At 35.8% G+C, this 13,235-nt stretch overlaps 1 protein-coding gene across 1 annotated transcript in view; it reads right to left on the reverse strand.

Annotated features, from left to right (window-relative positions):
• The window catches only part of MTUS2 (microtubule associated scaffold protein 2), a 620,079-nt gene that overhangs the window by 193,077 nt on the left and 413,767 nt on the right, over window positions 1–13,235 (reverse strand). The window lies entirely within an intron of this gene.

The raw sequence follows: 13,235 nt of genomic DNA on the forward strand, positions 1-13,235 counted from the left end.
AACTGCTGACTCTGATCTGATGAAACAAAACTCCACGTCTGGAGGCTACTGCTACCTTAGTGACCCTACAGATTTAGCTGGGGATTAAAATTTCCTCTCCTCATTCATGAGTCCTCTTTCTCTATCAGTGTATTTCCAGGAAACAAAGGCTAATAAAACTCCACAAACATAATTAGTAATGACTGAAACAGTACTGAAGTCCCCAATTCACCTGAGATTTCGTCTGATTCTAATTAATTTTCATAGTATCAAGACTACAGACATGATTCCAAGATCTTTTTGGGTAACTCATTTGTGGCTGAGAGTACCACCTCAACACTTAAATATAAATATAAAACTGGCTACTGGAGAGTGGGAGGGCTTCAAGATCTACATTCTACTGTCCTTTGTTCCATCTGTGGGTGGAGATAATTGAGTGTATCTGGTAATCACTAACATTAAGAGGCAGTCTGGTAGGAGATATGTGTCACAGTGGACGAGTGCCAGAACTGGAATCAGGAAAACTCACATCCTTGAGTTCAAATCTGGCCTCAGACTAGCTGTGGGACTCTGAGCAAGTCACTTAACCCTGCTTGCCTCAGTTTCCACATCTATAAAATGAGCTGGAGAAGGAAATGGCAATTCACTGCAGTCTTTGCCAAGAAAACCCCAAAAGGAGTCACAGAGAATTAGGTCCAACTGGAAGGATTGAACAACAGCAATAAATGGTAGTCGATAGAATATTGGACTGGAAGACCTAGGTTTAAAATCCTACATCAGACACTTACCAGTTGTGTGACTCTAGGTAAGTCACTTCATCTCTCTTTATATTAGTTATCTCATCTGGAAAATGGGTTTTAAGACCCCTTCCAGATCTAATCCTATGATCTTACATCAAGAGGCACAAGGAATACAGAGCCCAACAATAGCATCAGTGATTCTTTTTGATTTTTAAATTGTGTGGTGGTTCTTTACATTAACTTTCTGTTTATCTCAGCCAAGAAAGACTAAGCCCTGAAGACTGGAACTTTAGCAAAATGAAATTTTTTTGAAGAAATGGAAATGTGTCACATGTAAACTTGACCTGCCCAAATGGAATTATTAAAATCTAGTTCTATGATCATTCATGGATTTTCATTAATATGGACTCTATCTTTTGGACCAGACCCATCATATCACTGGCAGGAGTTCTTTACATTGTGGAAACACATTGCATTGATTCAAAAAACAGCTTATCTGTAGTTCAGTCTTAGTGGTGAGGGGTGAGCAGTTAAGTGACTCCCACAGGATTATGCTGCTAATTAATGTGTTAGAGACACGGCTTGAACCCTGACTCTAAGGTGGTCTCTCTTGCTCCATGTCGTACTGCCCCTGCAAATATATTTGTGAACATGCATAACATAAAACATAACAAAATATCTTTATACAGAAAATTATAGTTTACAAAGTAACTTAGGTGAAGCATCTCCTTTGTTCTTTATAACAATACTACAAGAGAGGTAATGCATGTATTGTTACTGTTGAGCTGCTTTTCAGTCCATACTTCATGATCCCATTTGGGGACTTCTTGGCAAATTTGCTGGAGTAGCTTGCCATTTCCTCCTCCAGCTCATTTTTACAGATGAGGAAACTGAGGCAAACAGGGTTAAGTGACTTGCTCAGGATCACACAGCTAGTAAGTGTCTGAGGCCAGTTTTAAACTTCAGGCCATCGCCCTATATACTGCATCACATCTCTGCTTTGAGTGCACATGTTATCTTCATTTTACAGAAGAGGATACGGTTTCAGAACAAATGTAAGGCCATATAATTAGTATGAAGAGAGTCCCAGGTCTTTTTCATTGAAGGCTAGAGTTTTTCCCATTATGCCTGGATTTTTTCTGGGACAGATCCATATATTTTCATGTAAAAAAAGTTCAATTGAGAGACAGTACATTCCTAAAAAACAAAACAAAACAAACAAAAACCCTCTTTTCCTTCTCCCCTTCTCTAATTCCATCAATAATCAATAGACACTGATTAAGCACCTACTATGTGACAGGGACCTTAAAGCATCTTTGTTTTTAAGGAATAGCAGAGTATTTTTATGCTAGAAGGGGTCATTATTTTAATCTTTTAAAATATTTATTCAGTTGCAAGAAGCCTAATTGGTAATTTCTTCCATGATTATGCATCTCTCCAAGTAAGTAAAAACTAGATAGAAACTTTTGTCACAAGGGTTCTTAACCTGAGCTATGCACACTCCTATGAGGTAAGAAAAATTTATGAAGGCACATTTGAATTTCTGTCAAATGATTAAATTATCCTATGGAAAGTAATTCCTATCTTTTATTTCTTATGTGCATATGCAGGTATCAGTGAATAGAATATTAGATTAGGAGTCAAAAAGGACTAAATCCAGCTTCAGACACTTGCTTGTTGGGTGACTTTAGACCATCAGTTAATCTGCCTTAGTTTCCTCATCTTTAAAACTGTCCCAGAGTTGTTACGTTAAAATGAGGTAATGATTAACAAACCTTAAAGTGCTAGAAAGATTCTAATTGCTATCAACATTACTGTTGTTAAATGCACAGTAAATTCTAAGATGTATTTCCTTTCCTAAATTTCAGGGATTCTTAACTTCATAGTCTTATTAAGATCCAAGTGATCTATAGATAGCTAAATTTCAAATTTCAGGGAGTCTGTGAACTTGGATGGGAAAAAATTATAGTCAATCCTCTACTTTTGTGAATAATATTTTAGAAAAGAGCAAGAAAGTAAAAAATATAAATAATGACACACTGAAACTAAAAAAAGAGAGGGGAAGGTTCTTACCACCACCACAAACTGAAATCTTTTGCTAGAGATAGTTGAAAAATACATTTTTCTGGATATAATTCTTTACAACCAAACATTAATTCTGATAATATTCACTTTTCTGATATAATATATTATTATTATTAATTGTTAATTATTATTAATAGTTAATAACTTAATAATTATATAGAAACTATGAAAGACAGTGAACAAAATAAAACTGATAACATGGAAAACAGTTTTTCTTGCTAGTAATCTAGAATTCTGTGACCTGTGCTAACAGCTCAATTAAAAACAAAAACTCAATATTATTGCTTTTAGGTAATATTCATTTTTCCTAACATATGTAATCTACAGCATCATAAATATTATATAGCAAATATAATTATTAAAACTATAACTTTTTTATTTTTTTGTGAAGCATTTGGGGTTAAGTAACTTGGCTATGGTCACATAGCTAAGGAAGTATCTGAGATCACATTTGAACTTAGGTCTTCCTGACTCCAGGAGATTCTCTATCCACTGCATCCTCTAGCTGCCCCGACCAAAATATTTTTCAACCTGAATCTTACCTTCCATTGTGCCAGATAGTGGTGTGAGGACATTGTACTATGCTATGTACTATATACTATATACTCTACCTTGGTTGCCCTCTGAAAACTAAGGATTAAGAGCTGGGATTAAGGGCGATGCTGTCAAAAAACACCAATCCTGGCAAGGTCTCAACTGTCTTTCACAGCTGGCGGATAGCACTGGAGACGGTGAAGGAGATACTGGCTTGACATAATATATCCTAGCAAGATACCAGTCACTTTACAAATTTGTGTGTATCGTGCCTTCCCCCCCCCCTTTTTTTTTTCCCACTGCTCATAGCCTTGAATTTGCAATGTTGCCAATGCAAAAGTAAAGATGAGGTTACTAATAAAATCATGCACATGTTTGAACTTGGGAAAGTTAAAAATGTTGAGGATTGATTGTACACCTTTTCCCCAACATATTTGGTTTGTCCTATGCACTTTTTTATTTTCTGCAATTAAAAACATTTTGAGAAGGGTTCCATAGCTTCCCAAGATTGCTCATGAATTAGTCAGTCAGTAACCATTTATTAAATGCCTGCTATCCCTTAGCACTTAATCCCACTTAAATCAGTAACACATATCTCCCCTGGGGTGATCTAAGTAATGGTCAGCTCCATAGTAGACAGCTTCTATCTGGGTCTTTTTCAAGCCTTAACTAGAATGGAAAGTCATTTTAATTGCAGGGAAATAAATAACTAGAAAGCTAAATTGATGAAAGTGTCCCTGTGCATAACATTTCTTAGTCTGAAGTGGGGTTTGGGAGGTGGGAAGTTACTGTGCTAGGCACTGGGGATACAAAGATAGGCAGGCTCTCATAGAACTCACCATCTAATGATGGGAGACAGTCTATTAAAAAAGATGCTGAAAAGTAGAAGGGGAGGGGAAAGGAATCTCATGATTCGATACGTGACTAGGACTTCTACTTTATTTTTCTTTGATTAAAGAAAATCATATTGAATAGGGGGTTTTGGAAAGGCTGCTGAAAGCCAGGGAATTCTGAACCAGAAAAGGTAAGGAACCTCTGCGAAGGCTTGGAGTGCTGTGGTAGTAAAATGCTTCCTTTGCTCCATGGTCATTGTGCCACTTCAGTGCTCCTTTCAAAGCAGGGTCAACAACTTAATATTTTATAGCCTGTCAGAGCAAGAGAGAATCAACCTTCTCTCAATTCCCCTAGCCCCAGAATCATTTAATTCCACTTAAATCAGGGGTGGTCTTTCCCTGGGGTGATCTAAGTAGTGGTCAGCTCCATAGTAGACAGAGCCTCTACCTGAGTCTTTTTCAGGCCTTAACCAGAATGGAAGCCATTATAATTGCAGGGAAATATATAACTAGAAAGCTAAATTGATGAAAGCATCACTGTGCATAACATTTCTTAGTTTGAAATGGGGTTTGGGAAGTAGGAAGCACAAACATTTCAAATGTCTCCAATCCATTAAAGAGACAGGTGGGAAGTCGGCCTGAAATTTATTTCAATAGATTCTTCAATAGAAATGTCAGTAAGCTCTAACTCTGAAGCATTTCCTTTTAAACTCCATTTTCCTGAGCTCCAGTTACACAGTACAGTCCCAGGAAGTCTAAATGGATTCTAGAAAAGGGGTTCTGAATTGTTCGGTGTTATGGACCTCTTTGATAGTTTAGTAAAATCTCATAATATTGCTTTTAAATAAAGTTGTGCTAAATTTCAGTTAGAGGTTTGTGAAAATAAAGCTGTCAATTTTCCCCCCAACCAAACTCACACACTGTAAAAATTGATCTACAGAGCCACTGACAACCTGTCTTTTAGACAATCTACCTTTCACAGAAATTTCCCAGAACTTTCAGGTCTTCTCTCCTCCTTTTCTCCTTCCTTTCTCTTCCTCTCCTTATAGAGCTCAGGATTTGATTCCAGTATTAGTCTAAGGGAATTGTGTCCAACTTCCTTGAGGGCCTAGCCAAGCTAAGCTGAATTTTTGTCATAAAGGAAAATCCTGTCTCTTGTTAATCAAGACATAATTTGTTTGGTCTGTGTTAGTCTCTGATGGTTACAAATGAAACGTACCATTTCCTTCTGATTCTCTATCTATTCCAGCCTCTCCCTAGAAGCTGCTGGGTTTTTTCCTCTTCCTTTTCCGTAGTATATACTCTATGCTAAGGGAAAGGAAATTCTACCACACACACACACACACACACACACACACACACACACACACACACGCAGTCCCTCTGCTTAGGCCTCCATCTCCCTCTCTGTCAGCAGCTAAACTTCACTCACCTTTTGTACACAGATTTAGAGCTATACCAAAGTCACTGGCAATCTATAAACAAAGACAATTCTTTGTCTTCCAAGGACAAAACTGGAGGTGGTTTAAGAGTATCCATGGGGAGGAAGAAAAACACTCTCAATTCTTTTCTCAGTTATGGGAGTCATAAACTTGGAAAGTATAAAGCTTTGTCACCTATGTAAGACATTTATTTTTTAAGACATTAAAAAATAATTTCTTAAGGCAATTCAACCCAGAACAAATTACTCCAAAATACTTAATAACAAAGAACATAGCCAGGAGCCTTCAGAAGTCCCCTAGTTGAAAGATGCACTTGGTTGGGGATCCTGTAAAAAGAAGCTCAGATGATGAAAAAGAAAATGTAAAAGCTCAGATTCTCATCTGTGATTAGCCTCTTTCCCAGCAAAATGAGTGACATTCATGATATCCCAATAAAACCATCTTTTGTACTTCATTTCTGAAAAAGTTATGAAAAACAAGATTTACCATCATTTCACTTGTGACTGCTGAAGCAAAAGCCCCTCAATACAGGAGCTGTGAGAATAAATACAGATTATTTTACAAGGTATGGTCTCAAAGGCTCTACAGTCTAGATTAATATCTTTTGAAGTTGACATTTAAAAAAAAAATCTAAATGGGACATACAGTGTGATGTACAATTCAGTATTATCCAAAGAGACAATCTATGTAACAAAAGTTAAATTCAAGATAATGATTAGAAGATACTCTACACTTTTGACGGGACTTAAATAAACACTTATTGAATTGAGTTGAATTGATCACCTCCTTCCCCACTCGAAAGAAAATGAAAATGAATCTGCATTGGATTTTAACATAATAGGCAGCAAAATCCAGGAAGATAAATTCCAGGGTTAATAAAATAGGCTAAGAAGAAAGGAGGATAAAGCAACAGAAGTGGAAATAGATAGAATTCTCCAGCAGCATGAGTTTATAAGCCCCATAAAGCCTTTGAACACAGGACATGGAGCTTGGGTTTTCCAGCAGCATTCCACAGACTAGGGAAATAATGGCACAAGGTCACTGAAGGATGATGGAGTGGGGCAAAGAGAAGGATGAAATTAAAAAGAGGTAACAATGCAAGTAATTATTCTTGTAGTAATGTTACTGTAAAGGGATAACGGGGAAATGGATGATGTAGTTAGGAAACAGGCTTTGATGTCATTTTTAAGATAAATTGAATGGCAACATTTCAAGGTGAGATTTACAGGAAGTGAGTGGAGTGAAAAAAGGAAAGCAATCTAAATCTAAATGATTCAAATGAGAGAAACATACAGAAATGTAACAAACAAATGGAAATGAGCTGAAAAATGCAGACTTAGTTGAATTCCAGAACATGGGGAAGATCATGGGATAAAGTCAGTTTGGCAATGCACACAAGTTTAAAAAAACTAACCCACCAAAGCTATCTTAGGATAATGGAGCAACATGGTAAGAAACAGCCTGAATATGGCAATATAGTAATCTAGATTATAAAGATATTTAGGTAGTGTCTATCAAATAGAACTGTGCTCTTGTGAATTTGGATATTCCCTCTAATAGGCAGATTGCATCCCAGCCATTCTCGCTCTTCTTCCTATCAAGAATTTCTCTGATGTCCTCTTCTTCATTTAAAGTTTTCTGGTTAAATGTCACTGCCAGCTGGAATATTCCACCTCAACTATTTATTTTCAGATGCAAATTTAAAATGTTTTATTAATGAACCACTACAACAACACATTTTAAAATTTTAATTAAGTATATTTTAACAAGCTGTTTCCAAATAAATCACTACACAAAATACCAAAATTTGCCTAGAAAAGACATATACAGATTTATTTATACCCTTTCATCATTCTAGCATCTGAAATTTCAATTCTTTAGAGATTACTGGATTCTATGTCTTGCAGCCATATAATATACAAGTAATACCAATTTTAGAAAAATCAGAGTTTCTTTCCCCTGGTCTAAAGGAATCTTAGAATAACAAGATATTAAAACCACTCTTAGAAGTCTTGAAGATTAAATACAACTCTGATTTTATAGATGAGGAAATTGAGGTCCTAAGAAGTGAGATGACTTATCCAAGATCATTGCTCCAATTTAACTGTTTGATATTAAAGACTAAATTGATACATTAGACAAGTCACCCATCTTTTGGGGTTTTACTTTATTTACTTATTTACAGGATAAGGAGTTTAGGTTGACATATAAGCTCTTGTAAAACTCTTGAGTCCATTTAGTACTGGCAATCCATTGAAAAGAACTTGCAAAGTAAATTTAAGCTTATGATTTTTGATGTGATTATTTGGTCATAGTTTGGAGAAAAATTCTTTTTGAGCATATTTTCATAGTGAATCTTATCCTTCCCAGGCTTAGATGAAACAGACGGAAAGGAAGTGAATTATTCAGAAGCAGGAAAGGCCTTACAGTAAACCCTTTCCTTCCTTTCTTCTCCTTCCCCTCCCCAGCTTCCCCCTTCCCTGCAAATAATCATAACGAGTCATGTCCTTGGTGAGTAATGAGAAATCCTGGCACACATTGTTTGAGACAAAATGAGCAAAGCTGGGAATATGATGGATTCTCTGGGATGAGAACAATCTGGTCTCCTGAGGGAATTAGGACATTGTATGATCTATGAGGCCCTGAAAGAATGTGAATAAGTAGTAGGTAAGAGGGGAAAGGCCATCTATGTGTCAAAATGAATGCAACATATGCTTAAGCTTTTCTCACTCTGGCAGCTTCATTTTAAGAAAGCCACAAAAAAGGCAAGTATAATTAGGGTAAATCCATAGATAATTTACATTCACTTTAATTCAAGAGATTAAGAAACTTCTTTCTATAAAACTGGTTTCATTAAAAAAGAAACAAAACCACAAACACAAACCATAATTAGGACATCCCTATAATGAACGTTCCTGAAATGAATGTCATTGAACATACTAATATTTTGGAATATGATTACAATGAATAATAATAGCTAACATATAAATTATTCAGTATATGATTGTCATGATTATTATTTCATTTGATCTTTACCACAAATACTGAATGAAAGGTCAGGGAGGTGGGTACTATTACTAAATCCATTTTACAGAGAAGGAAACAGAGGTTAGATGAATTGTCTAGAGTCACACAGCTAACTGTCTGAGACACATTGAATGGGTCTTCCTGATTCCTTGCACAGCACTGTGTCACTCCCTGTGGAAACAGAAATTTTCATTCATTTTTATTTGTTTCAGATCTTTAGATCAGAAAGAACCTTCAAGGTTGCCTTTTCTAATCCCCTTATTCTACAGAAGAAAAAATGAGGATCCAGAACCTTATGATTTACTCAAGACCGTCACAAACACAGCAAGTGGTGAGGAAGGATCTAGGGCTTCTTATTCTAAATTTAACTTTCTTTTTCTACCCCACTGGAGTCTAGAGATGATAATCTGGACTCCAAATATTAAACTTCATTTCAAGTTTAGTAAGTTAAGTCAGAATGGGAATACACATTGTCTTAGTTTTTACTGTGCTTTCATTTTCTTTAATTTTTTTTTAAATTGATTATTTTGTATTATTTTTGGTTCCAACTCTATCTTTCTCCCTCCTCTCCTCCTCAGTAATTCATTATATCTTTCAACAAAGAATTAAAAAAAAAAGGATACAAAGATTCAGCATAGTCATCCAACATACCTACTGCCTAACAATAGATACAATATTCCCAGCCCTTAGCAAAAAAGGGAAAGAAGGATTTGCCTTTATTTTCACTAATTTCCTACCAGTGCTAACTGCCACTCACATCACTAGATGTATAGAGCACAAACATTTGTCTGTAAGGAAGCACATTCACTAAGCAATCTCTCCCACATCCAAAGTCCCATGAAAATCTAGATAAAATGCAGTATAAAAAGAATTGAGAGGCAGCTTGGTCCAGCTGGGGATCCTAGATGACCCATATTGGCTGTGTGACCCTGGACTAGCCAGCTTTACTTCTGAGTTTCACAGGTCACTCTCAAAATTAGAAGTCACAAACAAATTGCAGATCTTCATTGAGGAAAGTCGTTTCTAAACCATGAGTTCTCTAAACCTAAGAAATCACAGGTCCAGGGAAAGGGAAAAAAAGATAGAATAGTGATTCAACTGTCTATGACAACTCTGAGCAAATACCATGAAATAAGCTATTCTTTAATAAGCCACTATAGTCCAGTCCAACCTCATACATAATTTTTTTAATAGCCTTTTATTTACAGGTTATATGTGTGGGTAACTTTACAGCACTAACAATTGCCAAACCTCTTGTTCCAATTTTTCCCCTCCTTTCCCACCCCTCCCCCAGATGGCAGGATGACCAGTAGATGTTAAATATATTAAAATATAAATTAGATACACAATAAGTATACATGACCAAACCATTATTTTGCTGTATAAAAAGAATCGGACTCTTGAAATATTGTACAATTAGCCTGTGAAGGAAATTCAAAATGCAGGTGAGCAAAAATATAGGGATTGGGAATTCAATGTCATAATTTTTGTTGTTCAATCATTTCAGTCATATCTAACTCTTGATGACCCCATCTGGGATTTTCTTGGTGAAGTTATTGGAGCAGTTGATCTTTTCCTTCTCTACTTCATTTTACAGATGAGGAAACAGAGGTAAAAAGGATTAAGTGACTTTCCTAGGATTACACAGCTAGTAAATGTCTGGGACTGGAGTTAAATTCAGGTCTTTCTGACTCCCAGCCCAGTGCTCTGTGTGCACTCTGCCACCTATGAGTTCCCAAACTCGGAGAAAAAAGCAACTAAATGATATATTGGAATGCCAGTGGCAAATTCTGGCTGATATCCCAGAGATTCTTATTTGATAAGCAGTTATCAAGTAATTCAGAGGGGCTTTACTTACATACTTACTTCACTTACTGGAAGAAGAATTTTAAGGAAAAATATAGATTATTCTAAGATCCTGTAACTAAAAACAGAGAAATCAGAGAGAAGGGCAGGTATCTGGGAGAGTTTCATTATCACCCTATTGAGTCTGGGTCAGTTCAGTTATAAATACATTGGGGCAATTAGGTGGAGCTGTGGACAGAGCACTTGGTCTGGAGTCAGAAGACCCGAACTAAAATCTGGTCTCAGACATTTCCTCGAAGTATGACCACAGGTAAGACATTTGAGCTGTGTTTGCTTCAGCATCCTCAGCTATAAAATGGGTATAATAATAGCATCTACCTCGCAGAGTTGTAAGGCTCAAATGAGATATTTGTTAAAAAAAAATGCATTTAACAGAGACATAGTAGGCACTTATTAAATGCTTATTCCTTCCTCTTCCCTTATCTGTGGTGGTTGCAAAGCTTTGGCAGATTGATGAAATATAGGGACTTAGAGCCCTAGGGAGCTCATATAGGCAAAATGCATGTACACATACCTGTGTGTGTAATATATACATACATTTACACAAATGTGCACATATACATATATACATGCACAATATACACATATAGAGATGCACAATGCACATATACAGCCACACACATGCACACACATACACAATGCATGCACACGATACAGATATACCAATATGTGCATATAACATGTATATATAACACATACATTCATATATATATATACATTCACATACACCACAAAAACAAACACTGTGTACACTCGTATCCATATAGAAACATACATACATATACACAATATGTAGATTACGTTATCTATAGATTTGGTTACAGGGATCATCTCAGAGAGGTAATAATTGAAATCATGGAGCGTATGAGGTCTCTGTCATTATGACTGGTTGAAGGATAGGTACGTATTTAGCCTGGCGAAAAGAAGATTGGGGGAAATATGAAGGTTGTTTCCAAGAAAAGCTATTGCACAGAAAAGGAAATAGACTTATTCTGTCTGGTACAAGAAGGCAGAACCAGGAACAATGGGTGAGAAATTTGCAAAGATGCAAATTTAAGCTGGATGTGAGAAAACTCTTCCTACCAATTACAATTCAGACTGTCCAAAGGTAGAACAAATGGTCTTGGGAGGCGTTTAATTCACACTCAAAGAAAGTTCAGGGAGACTGAAGACCAAAAATGAAACAATCACTCGTCAGGAAGCTTGCATCACACCAGAGGAGACAATATGTACATAAGTGTGTTTATGTATACAAATTGTAATTGTAACTGTAAAACAGTTAACATTTGTATATGGACAGTAGGTGGTACCATGATAGAGTGCTAGGCTTGGAGTCACGATTGTGTACCAAATGCTGTGTTAAGTGTCTTGCAATTATTATCTCATTTGATACTCACAACAGTCCTGGGAAGTAAATGTCATTATTGTCCCCATTTTACAGATAAGGAAATTGAGGCACAGAAGAACAAATAACTTGACTTCATTGGGATTCAATTTACCTGTAAAATATAGAGATTTCACTAAGATAACCTCCTGTTGAGGTTTAAATCTATAGCCTACGGATCCCAGGACAGTGCCATGAAAATGATGGAGGAACAGGATGTTCATGGTAGAACAGTAAAAGTATGTTAGTTAAAGAGTAATGGGGGAACTTAGTAGTAGCAATTGTTACTGGGGAAACTCAGAGGATTTTGTAGCCTAAAAAAATTAGCAAGTGATTGTGATGGTGTTGGTCTCTATATTCTAGTCCCTTACAATTGAAGTTTTTTCAATTTCTTGAATGTCTTATTTATTACCATTAAAAAAAAAAATTACCAGCATTTACAAATTACTCCCAATTTGTAAGAAGTCTCTTGTCACAAAGCAAAGCAGTACAGCAAAACTAATGATATAGTGATTTCATCTGAAAAGGTATGTGCAACATTCCATGTCTATAGCACCCCATTTTTTCTATTTTTCAAAATGAACAAAAACCTGTCTTTTTTTCCCTGCCAGCCCCCATCTCATTAAAAAAAGAAAAATGAAATACATTTCTTATAATAAATAAGTATAATCAAGCAAAATAAATTTCTTTAATGCCTGTATACAGTATATAGATATATATGCATATATCCATATATCTATCCATATATATATATATACATAAAGATATATATATATATACATATATTTATATAGGATTATATTAAATGTACTTATCTATACACATATAAAAATTCTATACCCCAAATCCATCACCTCTCTATAATGGATATAATGTTTCATCTTTGATCCTTTGGAATCAGCAGTAGAAAACATTAAAAAGAAAAAAAAGAAAGGTTAATAACTGGATTAATACTGCACCTATTTTTTTTTTTTTCATTTAAGGCTTTGGTTTTCCTTGCAAAGGACAAGTGCATTTTCTTTCCCCTGATTTTTTTTTACTTTGCAAAGTCTTTTCTTTTGTCTGTCCCTCTATGACCAAGTTAACAGCACTGACTCAAAGGAAAATGCCCTGTCTAAGGAATATGGCATATTATATTAAACTTATATTTCCCTGAAACTTGTATGTTGAGGGTTTTTTTAAGGCCATGTATGGAATTTTAAATTTATTCCCCATTAAATTTCATATTGTACAGTTTAGGTTAGATCTTTTATGAGCAAAAGAAACTGGGAAGAACAGAAATCAAGGAGGCTCTTTTTGATTCAGTACTTCTGGGCATTCATATCCAGGCACGTGTCCTCTTAGT

This window comes from Sarcophilus harrisii, chromosome 3 (assembly GCF_902635505.1).
Source record: "Sarcophilus harrisii chromosome 3, mSarHar1.11, whole genome shotgun sequence".
NCBI classification, from domain to species: Eukaryota; Metazoa; Chordata; class Mammalia; order Dasyuromorphia; family Dasyuridae; genus Sarcophilus; species Sarcophilus harrisii.